This window comes from Scyliorhinus canicula, chromosome 16 (assembly GCF_902713615.1).
Source record: "Scyliorhinus canicula chromosome 16, sScyCan1.1, whole genome shotgun sequence".
NCBI lineage: Eukaryota > Metazoa > Chordata > Chondrichthyes > Carcharhiniformes > Scyliorhinidae > Scyliorhinus > Scyliorhinus canicula.
Window position 1 is genome coordinate 80,615,883 of NC_052161.1, and position 19,652 is coordinate 80,635,534.

General features: G+C 46.7%; 1 long non-coding RNA gene across 1 annotated transcript in view; it reads right to left on the reverse strand.

Annotated features, from left to right (window-relative positions):
- Window positions 1-494: 494 nt before the first annotated feature.
- LOC119979322 overlaps window positions 495-19,652 on the reverse strand; it is a 101,282-nt gene continuing 82,124 nt past the window's right edge. Inside the window, exon 3 of the long non-coding RNA XR_005463701.1 lies at window positions 495-541. This is a non-coding gene — a long non-coding RNA (uncharacterized LOC119979322). The remainder of the gene's footprint in view (window positions 542-19,652) is intronic.

The window sequence follows — 19,652 nt, forward strand, 5'->3', positions numbered from 1 at the left end:
GGGGGTGAATGTGTAACCACTATAAATTCACACTGTACATTATTGTGTCCCTGTGGGCTCCATCTGTGAGCCGTTGCGCGGCTCTGCCCACCGGGAAACACAGTTTAGGATTATACCGCTGGTACAGTTATCTGTCAAGCAAGCAAGCTAAACCTCTCGCCTCACCGCTCACTCTCACCTCATCCAGTTTGCTTTGTCTGCAGGGAAAGGAAAAAGTGAAGCCAAGAGGAAGCTTTTTATCTTTTATTTGCTGTTTATGAATGAAATCTCCCAGGCAATTAGCGATGTGGTCAAAAAACTGTAAGGCAGAGAGGGGAACAAATGGTCATGAGTGGTGTAGATTTATCAATCTGTGTTTATTGCAGTTAAAAGATTTGATATAATGAAGTTACCTGTTGGCTACTGCCATATTTCAGATCCTCAGAGATGGAATAGGCGTTGCTGAATGCCTGGACCACTTGTCGCCCATCTTCTGACACTTTGACCCTTAACACACGGAATTCAGAACCTCCCAGGTCCAGTGCCAAAAATTCTCCCTTTTCTGACACAAAATAAAAAGTTCGGGACACACAGTAAAGCATGGAGAATGATGAGCTTAACATAATTTATATTAGTAAAGGAAACTTACAGGAGAAATGAATGGGACTAAAAGCTGACCAACCCTCTGGCCCTAATCTCTTACGTTCTGGGGTTTGAGGCGAGGTGGCTCAGCCAGACTGGTTACATTGGGAATCCAACATTTCCACCATTTCCAGCACATCTGTCCCTCCTCTTTCTGCATCATAGAACATAGAACAGTACAACACAGAACAGGCCCTTCGGCCCCCAATGTTGCACCGAGCTTTGTCCGAACCCAAGATCAAGCTATCCAACTCCCTGTCATTCTGGTGTGCTCCATGTGCCTATCCAATAACCGCTTGAAAGTTCCTAAAGTGTCCGACTCCACTATCACAGCAGGCAGTCCATTCCACACCCTAACCACTCTCTGAGTAAAGAACCTACCTCGGACATCCCTCCTGTATCTTCCACCTTGAACCTTATAGTTATGCCCCCTTGTAACAGCTACATCCACCCGAGGAAATAAAGAACAAAGAAAAATTACAGCACAGGAACAGGTCCTTCGGCCATCCAAGCCTTCGCCAATCCAGATCCTCTATCTAAAACTGTCACCTATTTTCTAAGGATCTGTATTCCTCTGTTCCCTGCCCATTCATGTATCTGTCTAGATACATCCTAAATGACGCTATCGTGCCCACCTCTACCTCCTCCAACGGCAATGCGTTTCAGGAACCCACCACCCTCTGCATAAAGAACTTTCCATGCATATCTCCCTTAAACTTTTCCCCTCTCACCTTGAACTCATGACCCCTAATAATTGAGTCCCCCACTCTGGGGAAAAAGCTTCTTGCAATCCACGCTGTCTATACCTCTCATGATTTTGCAAATCTCAATGAGGTCCCCCCTCAACCTCCGTCTTTCTAATAAATATAATCCTAATCCACTCAATCTCTCTTCATAGCTAGAGGCCTCCATACCAGGCAACATCCTGGTGAACCTCCTCTGCACCTTCTCCAAAGCATCCACGTCCTTTTCTTAATGTGGCGACCAGAACTGTACGCAGTATTCCAAATGTGGCCGAACCAAAGTCTTATACAATTGTAACATGACCTGCCTACTCTTGTACTCAATACCCCTTCCGATGAAGGAAAGCATGCCGTATGCCTTCTTGACCACTCTATCGACCTACGCAGCCACCTTCAGGGTACAATGGACCTCAACACCCAGATCTCTCTGGACATCAATTTTCCCCAGGGCTTTTTCATTGACCATATAGTCTGCTCTTGAATTGGATCCCCCAAAATGCATCACCTTGCATTTGCCCAGATTGAACTCCATCTGCCATTTCTCTCCCCAACTCTCCAATCTATCTATATTCTGCTGTATTCTCTGACGGTATAGTAGGAGTATATAGTATAGTATATAGTATAGCATAGTAGTTACTGAACGTCCATTCTATCTATCCCCCTCATCATCTTATAAATCTCTATTAAGTCGCCTCTCGTCCTCCTCCGCTACAAAGAGAAAAGCCCAAGCTCCCTAAACCTTTCCTCATAAGACCTATCCTCCAAACCAGGCAGCATCCTGGTAAATCTCCTTTGCACCCTTTCCAATGCTTCCACATCCTTCCTATAATGAGGTGACCAGAACTGCACACAATACTCCAAATGTGGTCTCACCAGGGTCATATATAGTTGCAGCATAACCCCGCGGCTCTTAAACTCAATCCCCCTGTTAATAAACGCGAACATGCTATAAGCCTTCTTCACGGCTCTTTCCACTTGAGTGGCAACCTTCAGAGATCTGTGGACATGAACCCCAAGATCTCTCTGTTCCTCCACATTCCTCAGAACCCTGCCATTGACCCTGTAATCCGCATTCAAATTTTTCCCACCAAAATGAATCACCTCGCACTCATCAGGGTTAAACACCATCTGCCATTTTTTTGGCCCAGCTCTGCATCCTATCAATGTCTCTTTGCAGCCTACAACAGTCCTCCACCTCATCCACTACTCCAGCAATCTTGGTGTCATCAGCAAATATACTGACCCACCCTTCAACCCCCTCCTCCAAGTCATTGATAAAAATCACAAATAGCAGACGACCCAGCACTGATCCCTGTGGTACACCGCTGGTAACTGGTCTCCAGTCTGAACATTTTCCATTCACCACCACCCTCTGTCTTCTATGTGATAGCCAGTTACTTATCCAATTGGCCAAATTTCCCTCTATCCCACACCTCCTTACTTTCTTCATGAACCGACCATGGGGAACCTTATCAAAATGCTTTACTAAAATCCATGTATACGACATCAACTGCTCTATCTTCACTTAGTTACCTCCTCAAAGAATTCAATCAAATTTGTGAGGCAAGACTTACCCTTCACGAATCCGTGTTGACTATGTAGCCACCTAAGATGGACACTGGGCTAACAAAATGGAGAAAACAGTTTAGCCAGGACAAGCAGTCTGCAAAGGCTAATTAGCATTCTGCACGTAGCAAAACTAGTTTATGGCCAGGTGGAAGATCTCAACCAAAGGTGTAAATAGCAAAACGCTTTGCATAGTAATGAGGCAATCCAGATCTGGGCACACACAATAGCAACATTTGGGTTTGAATGGATACTTTGAGTGGACGCCCAGACGAAACGGCACCAGAAGTATCCATCACAAAAGACCCTAGAGACCGCCCCACCCATCGAGAAGAGACCCTCAGATTGGGGGATTTGTAAGACATCGATTGGGAAATGATCCAATCGATACATGGCAGGTAAAGGCCCACCCCGAAAAGGCACGGACATTGGGGGCCCTATAAAGATAGGGTTCTGTCTGGTTCTGTCTGTTTTGCTCCGGCTCCACTGTTGGCTCCGGCTTGGACTGCTGTTTTGACTTCGACCCAGATCTGCTGTTGTGTCCTGACTCCGACTCCAGCCGTTGATCCTGTCCTCCATCACCAGCCGTTGAGCACCAGCCATCGTTCAGTAAGTGCCAAAACGATGCTCGCTACGTGAACCCAGCCTCGCCTATACATTAATCGACTAGTAACGAACAGAAGGTGCAGCCCAGAAAGGAACAAAGGCCTTGTCCCCTGACCTTGCTGGTTCCTACTTAGATAAGTATTTAGTCGTTTAATAGTAGAAATAGGTATTAGTCTTTAGCGTGTGCATGCGTATTTATTATATTTGTATAATAAATTTTGATCGTTGGAACTTACTAATCGGTGTATAGTTTTATTACTTTGAACCTGACCTTGAAATACTTGTGAGGTGTCTATATACGGCACCTGGCGACTCCGAGCTGAAAATACACACACAGAGCTGTAGCAGTGTTAAGCACACGGCCTTTAAACGGAGGCGTGTTAACACTCTCCAATAAACGCGTAATACACTCAAGTAAAACGTGCAACATTTAGTGGCGACATCCTGACGGGACACGGTTACAAGTGGCACCCCCACTCCGTCGAGGACCCTGAAATTTGAATTAGAAATCTGGTAAAGAAAAAGAAAAGAAATCACAAGTATTCAAGGTGTTCAAACGAATAAACGTAATTCGGAAGTGTGTTTAGTGCATGCGTACTAACAGGGTTGTAAGGAAAACCTGAAAGCATTTTTGTTGCGACAAACTTTCGGCAGTTTTGTGAACGGAACATAGCGTAAGCCTTACCCGTTTCGTGAGACATAACCTCAACAACCCCCTGTTCCAAATTAAAGTGAGTCAGAGAAAATGGCCATGCAGGCAATGGAACGCCTCATGAACCCAGAACGGTTTGTGGTCGTAGCGACCAGCAGTAGCCGAGTAGGTCAGTGTCCCGTGTGGGAGCTGGAACTCCGCAAATATCTGCAAGGAAAGGGATGGCCCCTTTGGAAAGAGTTCTGTTTGAATGAGGAGACAGGTTCCGGAAGTATAGGACATACTTGGTGGGAGAACCTCTCTCAAATTCATAAGAAAACCCTTAGTAAAGCACGCAAGCCGATGGCAATCGTGTCCTGTTTGGCACAATTGCGAGGCACAGAGGAGGTCGTTCAGACGCTCCGGGCAGAATTAGAAGAGAGAAATCGAATGAGTAAAGTGGATGTCAGGGACATCGAGAAAGAAAATATGGATCTTAGAGGGAAGTTGGCAGAGAAAGGTAGAGAGGTGGATGATGCCAAGAGGGCACATCAGTCTTGTCTAGCCCATCTCAGCAGTTCCCAGACCCAGTACGAAAAGGCCTATCAGGACGTGCAACGTGCCGTCCTGATAAGAGAAGAATCAGAGAAGCAGGTAGAGGCTTTGCAGAGGCAATGCTCTGACCTAAAGGCAGCTTTAAGAGCATTCCATGCTGCCACCACAGAACAAAGACAGAGTACAGTAGATCGTGCGAAATGCAGGAAGCAGATTGCGGAGCTGCAATCGCTGCTTTCAGTGCAAAATGGGTTCCAAAGCACCTTTGGATCGCAGTTAGACGAGGAGAATGCCCCAGACTGGAAGGAATTAAGCGAAACAGCGCAGCGTTATGTTCAGGGAACATGTGCGCCAGCAGCGCAGCAGAAAAGACAAGCACCCCAACCCCCCACAGATCAGATAGTTACCGCACCAATGAATCCAGTCACCACCCAAAGAAAGGCGACCACAGAAGGCGCACCCGATATTACCTACACCACCCCCTTAACTGTAACCCAACTCAGGGACGCGTGTGAGAAAATCACTCCGTTTCTCCCCACCGCAGACCCCCACCAATTTTTCGCAAAAGTAAAGCAACAGGCAACCATGTACGGCCTGGACGAGAGAGAGCAGGTTAAGCTCACGGTTCTGAGTTTAGACCAATCGATAGTAGCAGCCCTCCCCGACCCACAGAACGTTGGAGGAGGCACCCTAGAGGAAATGCACACCTCCATTTTAGATGCCATAGGGTATAATCGAGGTGACCCAGTAGAAGGACTTAACAAGTGCCGACAAAAGAAAACAGAGCACCCCACAGCATTCGCAGGAAGGCTGTGGATCCATTTTAACGCAGTTTTTGGCGATTTAAATAGAGCGCATTTGAACCGTGAAAACATGGTTAAATGGACGCGCACCATAATTTCCCATGCCACAGATGCAGGACAGAGTGCTTGCAACAGCTATGACCCCTCAGAAGAGGCCCATAATGAGAAGTGGGTCCTGAAAAGATTGTCCCGCGCTTGGGAGCAATCAGTTCAGGGCAGAGGCAAAGTGAAATCCCCAGAAGAAGCTCAGGCTGCAGCGGACATACAGGCAGTGAGAGCGCACCAAAACCCCGCGTGGGTAAATGAAGGAAAGAACAGCCCTCCACAGAAGTCGCAGGAATGCTATAACTGTGGCCAGTTAGGACATTGGGCTAAGGAATGTAATGCACCCCAAAGATCACAGAGAGGCCAGCAGACAGGCACTCTGAATAGGAATAAAGCCAAACCAATCCATAGTATAGGCATACAGTCAGGACACACCAATGTGGACGGAACGGACTGACGGTGTTCGGGCTCCCCCACTTGGGTCTGTGACACTCTTTGGGATCAATCCGGAAGACCGGTAGTCACAGCTAAGGTTAGAGGGAAGCCCATAGAGTTACTTTGGGACACAGGAGGGTCCCGCACCACGATTAATTCCACCACCACAGCACAGGCAGACACGTGGCCGACCACCTCCACCATCACACTTAGCGGTTTCACAGGACACTCGCAGCAGGGACATATTACAGCACCCGTAGCAATCCAGCTAGGGAGCATTTCCACCAAACACCCCGTCGTTCTAGTAAATCTTCCCCGGACAGCAGAACACATCCTAGGGATAGATTTTATGAATGCCCATAGCCTGTCGTTCGACCCAGTTAACCAGTGTGTCTGGCGAATGGCGAGATCGGACAGAGCACCCGCTACTCTCACAGTAGGAGAGTACGCTAATCGGATTAGCGCAGTAGGAGACTATTCATTTGACCTGACTACACTAAACACGGACAGACAAGTAAAGGCAGTATTACACAGACACAGGACAGCATTTGCCAGTCACCGGCACGACTGAGGAAATGAATAAATGAATGTGATAAAATTAGAATTATTAGTTAAGATAGGATAGATGGTAGGGCCGGTCCGATGTTAGTAGGGCCGGTCTGATGGTCGTGAGCTCACAGACAAAGGACAAAGAGATTTAGCCAAAGCCTGTTTGAAACTATCGGGGGAGGGTGACCGCATGGTGAGCATGGTGAAAAGGATGCTGGGGTTACAATGCAAAGTGACCAATTAGGATATAGGGCCAGGTCAGGAGGTGTATAGAATGACCAATGGGAAGCTTATATGTGAATCTTACTGTGATTTTGAATATATCAGCAGAAGTTTCTTTGTATACTCTCTCTCTTTATTCTGGGCTCTCAGAAGACAGTGTGTGTGTCCTGAGGTCCTATGGATTGAGTCAGCCTTGCAAGTTAGTTATTATTAAATGATATGATACCTGCAAATCCATCTCAGATTTTATTGAATCTAGACTGACAGCAAATTAACCAGGAATCTACATTTGGTGCTGAAATCCGGATTTCTCGACTATCTTGCCTTTCATCTGCGAAATCAGAATTGGATTGCTCTCAGACGGGGAGAGAGGAATTATGGGCCCCACGGTATTTTTATATCGATTTTCCTCTGTCTCGTATTCTGCTAACAGTCTAATCACTCGCATTTGATTAGGTTCGATTGCCTCGACGAAATCAAAGGTCAGTCTGATGGATTCAAAGATTTTATTTCAGTCATTGCAGGTATGGTTAAGTTTTGGAATGAGGCGAACAGTTCAGTTGGTGTCTGATGGGATGTTGCCTGGTTACTCAGTTGCATGAGGCGAACAGTTCAGTTGGTGTCTGATGGGATGTTGCCTGGTTACTCAGTTGCACGTGAGTAGCAAATTAAAAATTGGCTCTATTAAATTATACTTTAATTCGGTTAAGGTCTTTAACGGATTGATGTGATATCGCGCAACAGTTCAGTAAAAGACCGCTGATGGAATGTTGGCGCACACTTCAATTCCGTTCAATTCTAATTTGATGAAAAAATTGGTTAAGGTCCGTACCGGGTTGATGTGATGTCGCGAAACAGTTCAGTGAAGGAAGGATCGCTGATGGAATGTTTGCGGACAGTTCAATGCCGTTCAACTATAGCTTCGCGAAGATATGGGTTGTTTGAATGAAACAGAATTGGGTTATAAATGACTTGTGTGTTGATGAATGAACGTATACGGATGTGAATTCCTTTGTCTGAATGGAGATCGCCAATGAATGAATGAGTCTGTTTGATAAGAATGTGATAACCTCTGTTCCTAGTTTTGTGAAATGTTGTGTTTTAGGAGGTATTAAAGTGAGAGTTAAAACGGAGTAAGTATTTGAAAGTTCTTCAGAACCTTAGTAATAATGATGTTAATTAAACATAATTCTCAGGAAGAAAACAAAAAGTGAAATCAAACTGTATAAATTGGGATTTGTAAATGATTAGTTGCAACTCGGCATAGTCTTGGCTGAAAAAAAATAATAATAAATAAATAAATAAAATAGTTTCACATCAATTAGAAGTTATAAATGGCCGGTGGGCAATGTGCTCAGCACTAAATGGACACAAAGAGATTTCCAAGCAGACAGCTTTGTGTAAGCTGTACTGCATGGCTCCGCAGGGTCCTAGTGCCCGATGAGCACGAAAAGTCACTTGCAGAAATAATGATGTTTAGCATGTTATAGATATTGAAGAAGGAGATTTGGAGAATAAAGATATTGGACCAGAAGTTAGATTAAGAGAATTAATTGCAGTATCAGGAAATGAGAATCTGATTGCAGGGAAATATTTAATAAAAAAATTGATGCAGAAAAATTAAGATATTAAAACCAATTGCTAATTTAGAGGAAGTTTGGGTGAAGCTACCAACTAAGACTGCAGGGAAAATCATCCGTGAAGCTGTAAAATGTAAAGACAAGATTGTTCAGATTCTGGGTACACATACAGTTGAATTAGAGAAGCATGGTGTCTGGAGCAAAAGACATTGTATCACAATTAAAACACATGACCCAATGGGGGAGAAGACGGTGAATTAAAACCTGTTAGCAGCATTGATTGGACAGCTGATAAAGTTCAAATGTCATGTTTGGATCTTACTTTCATACAAATCCGGTCGTCATCAAAATAAAGTAATTAAAGTAAATGCAGTAGCACTATCAGGAATGTATCAAGGGAAGGTTTTGACCAGATTGGATCACTGGGTGAGCAAAAGAGGAGGAGTTTGAGATTCTTCGCATCTCACTCAGGGGTGCAATAACAGAAGGAGGAGGCTTAACAGGCCTTAATTGTATGATGTACATCAAGGATAAGGAAAATAAAAAGGTTCAAAAAGACGTTATGTCAGAATTTAAATAAAAAGGTTCAAAAAGAAGTTATGTCAAAATTTAAAAATCTGGTCACATTGATCAAATACAGAGGAATTATGATACTCGATCGGCAGCCTACGGGCAATGAGCGTAGGAATGTAATCAGTAAAGATTTAAATGTATGGAATGATAGAACAAGGGCGGTGCTTAATGGCCCTCAGTTTAAAATGGTTCACAGTGAGCATCAGGAAACCACAAGTCTGGATTGTGGGGCATTCTGTAGCCGATTGTTTGGACTGGTAGTAGTCATATGAAACCCAGGAGACGGTCAGATACTGAGTATTCAGGAGAATGGATAATGCATTTGCAAAGACAGCGATGGGATGCTGCAGCCCCCAGGGAGATTTGGGGCATTCAGGTTTGTCCTGATTGTTTTGTGGAATATCAGGCAACTTTAATGATTGAGGTTTGTGACCACAGGGGGGATTTTGAATCCAAGAGCATGGAGCAGTGCAGCACAGGGCAGGCCCTTCGGCCCTCGATGTTGTGCCGAGCAATGATCGCCCCACTCAGACCCACGTATCCACCCTATACCCGTGGCCCAACGGCTTCCCCCCCCCCCCCCTAGCCTTGCTATTGGGACACTACGGGCAATTTAGCATGGCCAATCCACGTAACCCCGCACATCTTTGGACTGTGGGAGGAAACCCACGCACACCGGGGGGGGGGGACGTGCGGACTCCGCACAGACAGTGACCCAGCCGGGAGTCGAGCCTGGGATCCTGGAGCTGTGAGGCATTTGTGCTAACCACCATGCTACATAAGTGTCAGTGTAAGTGGGATAGATTAATGACAACGTGCAATTACTGCAAGGATAATTTGGCCGACAACAATGTGACTTTAAAAGGCTGTGCAATCTTGTAGACAAGTGACAGACTTATGGTATCGATTTGTGAGGCAGTACGTGGGCTATGCTAGATGGTACCTCTGGAATATCCAAGCACGGATAGGAAGATACAAATTAAGAAATAGGGTCCTCTCCGCCTTTGACCTGTTCGTTTTAGTTTCAGATGAAGCAACGATCATACCGATGAAGAACCTGAACAACACTCTGCAGAAGAATGTTTCAGACAGTATGGGAAAAAACTAATGATACAATTGGCTACATGTTTGAGGGAATTGAATGATAGAGCCCGGAAGAAAGACCTTACGGGTTAGCAACAAATCAAAATATCAAATTATTACTGAATACTGAAACCTCCGGTCAGACATCTCTAACGGGACGTTAGCTGATGGGTGATCTGTGGTCTCCAGGAGGGACGTATTACGCGGAGGAGTTATTAAGGGTCTCGGCAGACAGCAGTGACTGACGAGGAACCCCCGTATTTTAAATGACAGTAGTCTGGAACAGTGCATCTCAAACTATCTGATGTGGCGTACCGGCAGTTTTTCCAATGTGCCAGGGACCGGTGAGCGAAACAAGCCAATCCAGGATTACTGTCTCTTTCTTTTCTGGAAACACTCCACGTACCGGTACGTACGCGTACCACACTTTGAGAGGCTCTGGTCTAGAATATTAGCAGCTTGCTGCCGCGAGGGGAAATTTGTAACCAATATAGCATTGGAGAGTATAACAGTTGTTACAGACTAAATGTCCTGTAAGTTGTTTGGGAATGTTATGTATAAATTCAATTGGGTTGTAACCACAAGAAGTTACCTGTACTAAGTGTGTGAGTGGTGTTTAAGAAAAACCAAATAATGGCAAGTATACACTCCATGCGGTAAGGAAAATGATAACAGACAACAGGGTGTTGAAGAAAACGGAGCTATTGTCTCAAGTAAGCCAGGGCGGGCAGGCTACATGATTCAGTACAATGTTCGACGTCAGAGTCAGGAAGTCAGAAATAGAAACAGGATTGGTTGACGCTCCTGCAATTAATAAAGCAAGATAATGAGTGCATGATACAAAATATCAGCAATTACCATTCCTATGGGAAACGGAAAGCACTTCCTACAAAAAAAAAAATCCCAGTGAGGGATAAGGACCTTTTGGTCGCTGATGGACTGAGTTGTGGGCTGCTTCTAAGGGACATGAGGACGCTTTTATGGTGCTACTGCCCCGAGGTAGTCAGATGCCTTGGAGGTAGTGGAACAACCGGAATGGCTATTGTGTTACCTTCCTGAGCGGCGCCAGCTATGGTTCACGGTGATTGGACTTGAGGAAAGCACCTCACAAAGGGTCTATTGACACTGGTCTGCGAGATGGATGCATTTACCATTGATTTTCCTGCACAGTTTACAAATCATGACATGTAAACACGAATGACAAGGCTGAGGGATAGTTGCTAGTCAGTATAACTATAAGAAGGATATAAATCCTAAGGGCAACACGGTAGTATTGAGGATGGCTATCTATCTAGTCAGATTCAGTTCGGGGTTATCTCTCATAGCTTGGTCATGGGGTTTTACCTGATGCATGGATTGATAATACTTGTTATTATAATTGTAGACTGCACAATCATTGGATGCCTTAATATGTGTTGTACGCTGGCTATGACTCGGATGATGCCGATAGGCTTGGCCCATCATTATTCACCAAAGATGACATCTCGTCACTGGTGACCATGACACCAGACGGAAGAGGACGGAGAGCCAAAGGCTGTAAAAATGTGATGAGATGTTTATGTACGGAATACCGGCTCAGTTAAGTTCTGTTAACGGGCCTCATTTTATTGGATAGGTTAACAAGGAGTTCTGCTCTCAGTTGGGGATATGCCAGCAGTTAGACTGTGTGGACAGACCGCAGTCAGCCGGGTTGGTTGAGAGACATAATCAGACCCTCAAAACTAAATTGGCTAAATTAAGAGCGGACACGGGGCCGACATGGCTTAAGTTGCTCTCCGGTGTCCTCATTCAGCTGTAGGTCACACCTGCAGGATTGGCCTGGCTCTCTCCTGCCGAGTCTTTTCCGGCAGGCCCATTAGAACTCCCGGGAACCTGCCTGTTCCCAGATTGGTCCAGTTTCACCATCTGACTAAAGAAAGGACTAACTATGTTCTAGCCCTCACTAACGCCCTCAAGGAGCTCCATGGCCAGGTCCGCGCAGCTCACTCGTCACCGTCCCTATCACATAGCTCGCTCTCAGTGCAGCCTGGTCGTTATGTCATGGTCAAAAACATTGGACTCGGAAAGGGTCAGAGCCACGATGGGAGGGGCCTTTCCAAGTTCTCCTTACCACCCCCACTGCAGTTAAAGTGGAGGGGTGGAGTGTTTGGGTCCACCTCCACCACTGTAAAAGGTCGGTCACTAACCTGCCTCCCTTCCCCAGCGCTATTTTACAGGTGTGAAGCATGATGGGGTGGCTACACGCCGCCTGTGTGATCTTCGGCATCGCCTCGCTTTGAGTGACATCGGCGGCGGTAATGGAACAGGGGAATATCATCTACATCTGTAACCCCAACCGAAGTACCCGGACATTCTACCTCTGCAAAGATGACGTTCTTCGCTGCCCCCATATACGAGGACGTGGTATCGACTCATGGAAGGTCATCCGGTTAACGGACCATGCAGGACTTATGACGCAATTGCACCGGTCCCAACGATGGGAAGGGAAGACTGCATGGACATTGCCTTGTTTTTGGAGCATATGTAAATTTGATTTTGGATGTGTTAACCTTGATGCCTTACAGGTAAAATCAGACTGTGAGGAGGGGGTAGGAAGAGGTTGTGAGAGAGAAAGAGGGACTAGACAGAGGAAGGGCTGTGTAAGAGGGGAGGTACAATCAGACGTAGGTTATCAGGAGATGTACTTAATTTATTTAGGATCCGGAATGAGGGAAACCTGGACGGTATGAATCTCTTCTAGATTTACCACCGCTTGTATGGCCAGGGGAGGGTTGTCTGCTACCCAAACCCCACATCGGTGTCTAGGTTATTTTCTGTTTCACCGCTTTGGGGCACTCCCCAAACTGTGGTTCATTGTCAGAGTTCCGAGCCACCGCCCGCGCAAGTTACTCTTCCTTACGATCCAGGTTCGGCCCACCGGCTATTCGCCTTCCCCTTCCTCGGGATAATTCCCACTATCACTAGGATAAGCTTCAACGGTGGAGGGCATATATACCTAGCCCCTTCACTCCCAATAGAGATTCCCGGTCATATGAGAATTGTTTCAGCAGTGAGAGGTACGGCTGTTGCTGGTAGAGATGAAAATGAATATAACATGTCTGTCCTCCACTTGTACTGATCCAAAGTGTTGCATAACCCTGACATCAGGTCAATGTGCCTGTTACAATGGCACTTGTGTCCCGTTGACGCTAGGCATCCAGCTCCTTTGTAGCTGGGCGAATGTCTCTCATATCACTGTTGAGTCTAGGGCGTTCCGCATTGCTATGAGGCCCGAATGGGCGTTCCGAAGCTGGATGAAATGGGTTACTGGGGGTTCCCTGCTCAATCAATATACTGATTGTGATGCCAGCCGGTACACGGAGCAAGGATACTACTTTTTCATTAATGGCACAGCGACCAATGTTTAGTCACTCCCATTTCCCCGCCAAATTGCTATCGGGACTCTAGTCCCCACCACAGTCCCCTGCCCCACTGAGTGGATACTGCACCATAAATTGGCGCGTCGGTCAGTCTCAGCCGAATTCTGCGAAGGTTGGAAGAAACCTCAGGTTCCAGCACCCAACCGGGGCCACTCAGCCGGATGGGGAATTCTGAACGCCTTGACACTGGGGGGTATGGGGGGTTCCTTGGCGGTCAACGATAGGAAGTATTTTATTTGCGGCCTTACCATCCTGGGAAACGAGACCTTAGGGGCCCTCGGGGAAATAACCAGGGAATTATCTCAACTCAGGTTGTTTGCCATGCAGAACCGTTATGCTCTTGACTATCTCGCCTGCATCTTTGTGGGCACGATCATCCTTAAATGCGTGATGGGTAAAATGCAGGGTGCCGTGAAACAGATAGCCGCCCCTAGAGTCTTGACTGTTAGGATCTACGAGCATGCAGCGGCCGATGAGGTGCTGCAGTAGGATTTAGAAATGCAGCAACAAGTTTTCCTAGATGAGGGGCCGTGACTGTGGCTTGGACCGATAGTTTATCATGAAATGATAAAAGGAGGGAATGAGGAAATGAATAAATGAATGTGATAAAATTAGAATTATTAGTTAAGATAGGATAGATAGTAGGGCCGGTCCGATGTTAGTAGGGCCGGTCTGATGGTCGTGAGCTCACAGACAAAGGACAAAGAGATTTAGCCAAAGCCTGTTTGAAACTATTGGGGGAGGGTGACCGCATGGTGAGCATGGTGAAAAGGATGCTGGGGTTACAATGCAAAGTGACCAATTAGGATATAGGGCCAGGTCAGGAGGTGTATAGAATGACCAATGGGTAGCTTATATGTGAATCTTACTGTGATTTTGAATATATCAGCAGAAGTTTCTTTGTATACTCTCTCTCTTTATTCTGGGCTCTCAGAAGACAGTGTGTGTGTCCTGAGGTCCTATGGATTGAGTCAGCCTTGCAAGTTAGTTATTATTAAATGATATGATACCTGCAAATCCATCTCAGATTTTATTGAATCTAGACTGACAGCAAATTAACCAGGAATCTACATGACTGTGGCAGAATGACTGGACAAATTCACGTTACTGGACCTGACCCCAGACCACAGAAACAGTACAGATTTCCCCTAGAAGCAGAGGGAGAAATAGAGAAAGTGATAGGTAGCTTATTGGAGCAAGGTGTGCTTAGAACAGTAGCCTCGACCAATAATGCCCCTATTTGGCCAGTGAGGAAGCCCGACGGATCATGGCGTCTGACCATCGATTATCGGGAACTCAACAAAGTAACCCTAGCAGTATCCCCCACGGTAGCAACAAGTCCCGAGACCATGCTCAAACAGGGACTCAACTCCAAATTTTTCACGGTATTGGACATTAGCAATGGCTTCTGGTCAATCCCATTGGCAAAGGCGTGCCAGTACAAATTTGCCTTCACCTTCAAAACACAACAGTATACGTGGATATGCCTTCCACAAGGATTCCACAATTCCCCCTCCATTTTCCACCGACAGCTGGCGAATGGTTTAGAAAAATTTTCCCGCCCCGATTGTCTGGTACAGTATGTGGACTACTACTGCAGATAGACACCAAGGCAGAGCACATTACGCTTCTGGCCGAGCTCCTGGAACTTTTAACCTCAATTGGCTGTAAAGTTAACCCAAGAAAGGCCCAGAGTTTGGAAAATAAAGTGATGTATTTGGGTACAGTCATCGCACACGGCAAACGCGAGATCGAATTCAAAAGAACTGATTAGATTGTCAAATTGCCCCTTCCCCAGAATGTTTCAGCCCTCCGGTCGTTCTTAGGACTGGTTGGTTATTGTCGGAACCACATCGACGGATTCGCGACAAAGGCAGCCCCACTCTCAGACCTCCTTAAGAAAGGAGCCCCCTGGGAATGGCTTCCACAGCATACAGAGGCTGTGGAGGAGTTAAAGAAAGCCCTTAGCGCAGCACCCGCGCTACAAGTCCCAGACCACCTTTCCCCCTATGCAATAGAGGTAGCGAGCACAGATCTGACCCTCTCGGCCGTGTTACTTCAGGAACGGCACGAGCAGCTAAGACCAGTGGCTTATGCCTCCCGACTTTTAGACCCAGTAGAACAAGGATTTTCAGCCTGCGAGAGGCACCTCCTTGCAGTTTTCTGGGCAGTTCAGTACTTCTCGTACATTACCGGACTCAACCCCATCACTATTTTGACCGAGCACACCCCCACACAGTTACTCCTAGACGGTCGACTGAAGGACGGTTCAGTTAGCCAGATTAGGGCAGCTAGGTGGACACTACTCTTACAAGGACGCGACATTACGGTTAAACGGACCCGCACACACACATTTTTAGCCGACAACCTCCAATATCCAGGACAGCCCCATGATTGTGAAATTGTAGCACCCCTACACAACACAGGACCCTTCATAGCGAAGACACCCCCCAGGAAGATAGGGAACCCAAGGCAAAGCCCCCAACACACAGACACGTGTGGACCACTACGGATATACGTGGACAGTTCATCCACGGTTTTAGAAGGTGAGCGTATCACGGGATGCGGCATCTATGTCGAGGAAGCGCAGGGTCGCGCTCTCGAAGAAATAGCGTTAAAATTGCCAGGTCACTTAGGCGCGCAGGCAGCAGAGCTCGCGGCCATAGCATACATAGTGGACCACCCCGATTCTTTCCCCAGCCCGGCGGACATATATTCGGACAGTCTATATGTCTGCAACAGTTTGACGGATTTTCTACCCCTGTGGAGGACACGAGGTTTTGTCTCCACAGACGTGAAACCCCTTCCATCAGCCCCTTTACTCCGCCACATTTTAGATAAAGCGAAGGACAGAACCTTCGGCATCATAAAAGTTAGAAGCCACCATAGGTCATCCCCCCCTGGGAATGTTAAAGCCGACGCACTGGCTAAGGCAGGTTCCAGGCGAGGACACTTGTGGACACCCCCAGCTAGCGCACCAGCTAGCGCCCCTGTGAGCGCAGTTCAAGTCTCACAGACCGATATCAGGGATTTAGCTGAAGCACAGAAGCAGGATGAGAATCTCAGGGAGATTTTCAAAGGCAACTTTGTGCCTCAGTTTGACAAATTTAGACACGCACTGACCACACATGAGGGTGTGATCATAAAGGATCAGCTTTATGTGGTCCCGCAGCAGGACAGGAATCAAATGATTGCTTTGTTCCATGACGGGCATGGACATCAAGGAATCGACACGACCACGAGGCACCTCAGGCAGCTCTGTTGGTGGCCTAACCTAAGGACAGATGTAACTCACTACATCGGGAATTGCCTTATTTGCGCCCAGAATAACCCGGAGAGGTATTCTAAAAAGGCACAGCTTCGGCATACTCGACCAGTTAATGGCCCTTGGACAAACCTCCAGATCGACTTTATAGGACCATTGCCCCCTTGTAGGAATGGCTATAAATACGTTCTGGTGGTAATTGATATCTTTACCAAATGGGTAGAGGCATTCCCCTCAAGAACGAATACAGCTAAGACAGCTGCAAAGATCCTGACCCACCACATCTTCACGAGATGGGGTTTACCCCGTAGCATTGATTCGGACCAGGGATCTCACTTCACAGGACATGTCACTTAGAAAATCCACACTTAGAAAAATGGTTCAAGAGAACAACTTGACATGGGATTCAGTGCTCCCATTTGCACTCATGTTCATCAGAAATACAGTTTCAACTTCCACAGGATACACACCACACACACTCATGACCGGACGCCCTATGAAAGGTACAGAATTCCTTTTAGGACTGGACATGACTAGCCCCGAAGTGACGGCCCTCACACATGAAAAGGCAGTTAAAGACTTGGTTGAGACTGTGCGGTCTGCACAGATCGCAGCCGCAGTTCAACTAGGGAAACGGCGTAGACAAAGCACAGCCTGCTTTAATAAGACCGTACACCCCACAGAATTCCAGGTTGGGCAACAGGTAATGCTATCTGTATACAACCCCAGCAGTTTTTTGGCACCAAAATATTCCGGCCCATATTCAATTTCGGATAAAATTAGCCCCTCAGTTTACAAGATAAAATATCCTAATGGAAAGACCACGTGGTTCCATATTAACCAGCTAAAGGCATATGGAACACAGTCTAACCATGCACACCATGTCCTGCTAGACGCAGCAGAACACCTCGCCCCGCCCACTAGAGACACGTTTCCACCATCCCCCTCACAGACCAGTTCTTCATCGGACTTGCCCAAGACTCCGCCCACTGACCACGACAGACCACGCCCCGAAACGCCCACAAGCTGCCGCAGCAGAGACAGCGATACAGACACTGACTCTGAGGACAGCCACACTACAGCCCACATTGAAGTGACTATGACCCCGACTCCAGTGACCCCATGGAAGTCACTTACATTAAAAACCCAGACCCACCACCCGACCCCGACTACCCCGACAATACCCATTCACTTCTAGACCCAACACTCTGGCACAGGGACAATTCATACAGACTTGTCCGCAACGACGAAAGTGACCCCCGGTCACATAATTCAAAAATTTCATGCCTGATCCACACAAGGGTGTGGGATCCGGGAGAGCAGGACGACACGGTGTCTGAATCCCGATACGGCAACCCCTTTGTGACCCTGTTCACAGAGACAGAGGAAAAGTGAGGTGTCCAGATGATGTAAAATAGGAACCGCTTGAGGGAAGCGATGTCCTTTCTGATGGAACCTGCACGTATGTTTGTTTGTGAGTTTATGTTTGTTTCCTTGTTAATATGTTAAGGGTTTGATTGCAGATCTTTTCAGCTGCAAAGATTGTGACCACCTCGCACGCACTTTAGCTTGTCCGCAGATACCTCTGAGAACTTTCTATGGTGACCAGCTCACCTTATCGACTACACTGTCTGAAGCCCAGCTCAATTTTCAAAAGGAGCATCGTGGCTCCTCCCTTGTTTTTTAGGTGCCCCTCTATTCGGTGAATAGAGGCTGCAAATCCACGGTAAACACATTCTTGCCCGTTTAATCCAGGTTACTCAGGCAGTGGACAAACGGCACTGAGGACCCGCCCTGTCTGAGAACCCACTTTGGTCAGCCAAGCTCGGGTACGGCACAGCACGCCTTACCCGGGGATCCCATTCAAATCGTACCCATAGCGGCCCATACGCAACCCATTCGACCTTTTGTTTCCAATTTGTTTTCATTTTTTGTTAGGTAGCCCCTAGGCCGCCATCCCACATGCTATTTACATCCAGGAACATTCGGATGGTAAATTAGCAAAGCCTGCGAGACGGCTCGCAGGAGGAAAGTTGTTAGGTGTATTCTGTTCATTAAATTCGCTTTTGAAAAAAAAAAATGAGGGGAGTCACAGGGTGTGACTTGGCCAGTCATTTTAATGGGTCAATTGGAATTAAAAGACAGATACACTAACAAGTACGGATATTAAACTGTGTATTGACAGATACTGTGCTTGATCCCATAGCTTTCAAAGGACGAAAGAGGGTTCACAGCAAGGATCGGCCATACAGGAGGAAGAGAAAGAGAACGAAGAGAAGACCATGATGGAAGCCTACCTATTACTGTTAAATGTTGTATTTGTATGTGTGGAAGCAAGGCACGTTTCCCCCACAACCCCCGCCGTCAATGTTTCCCTCACACCAACTCCCCCGTGCTCAGCTCTGATCAGTAAAGTTCAGACCTGGTGCACAAAATTTATGACATGGTACTCCATGTCATATGTGATTGAATCACTGCTAGTGATCGCAATCCTCTGCATAATCGTACAGACCCTCAGGTTGAGGAAGTGGAAAAGGAGAGCCTCCCGTTCCTGCCCTTCAACCATCTATGGAGTTCAATCCCCTATTTTTGGTTTCCACCAATCCCCCCAGCCCCTCAATGAATAAAGCACTATGTGAATAAAAAATACCCATGTATTATATTGTCCTGGACTCAACTGCCGAGTCAGGAAATGTTATGTAATGTGGTATGAATGAATAAGGTTTAGTCTGTAATAAAATGTTTAAGGTAAGATAAGGATAGTTGTGATAGGTAGAGGTTCCCGGTTTTGGTAATGCATGTCCCCTTTGACATAGCGCCAAGTAGAGATGTCAGGTAAAAAATTTTCTTCCCATAGTCAAGGACAGAATAGACGCCCAGGAACTTGCCGAGGTCAGGGAACACAAAGAAGGCACCCAGAAGAACTCGAAGCAACGTGCATAGGTGATCCTTCACA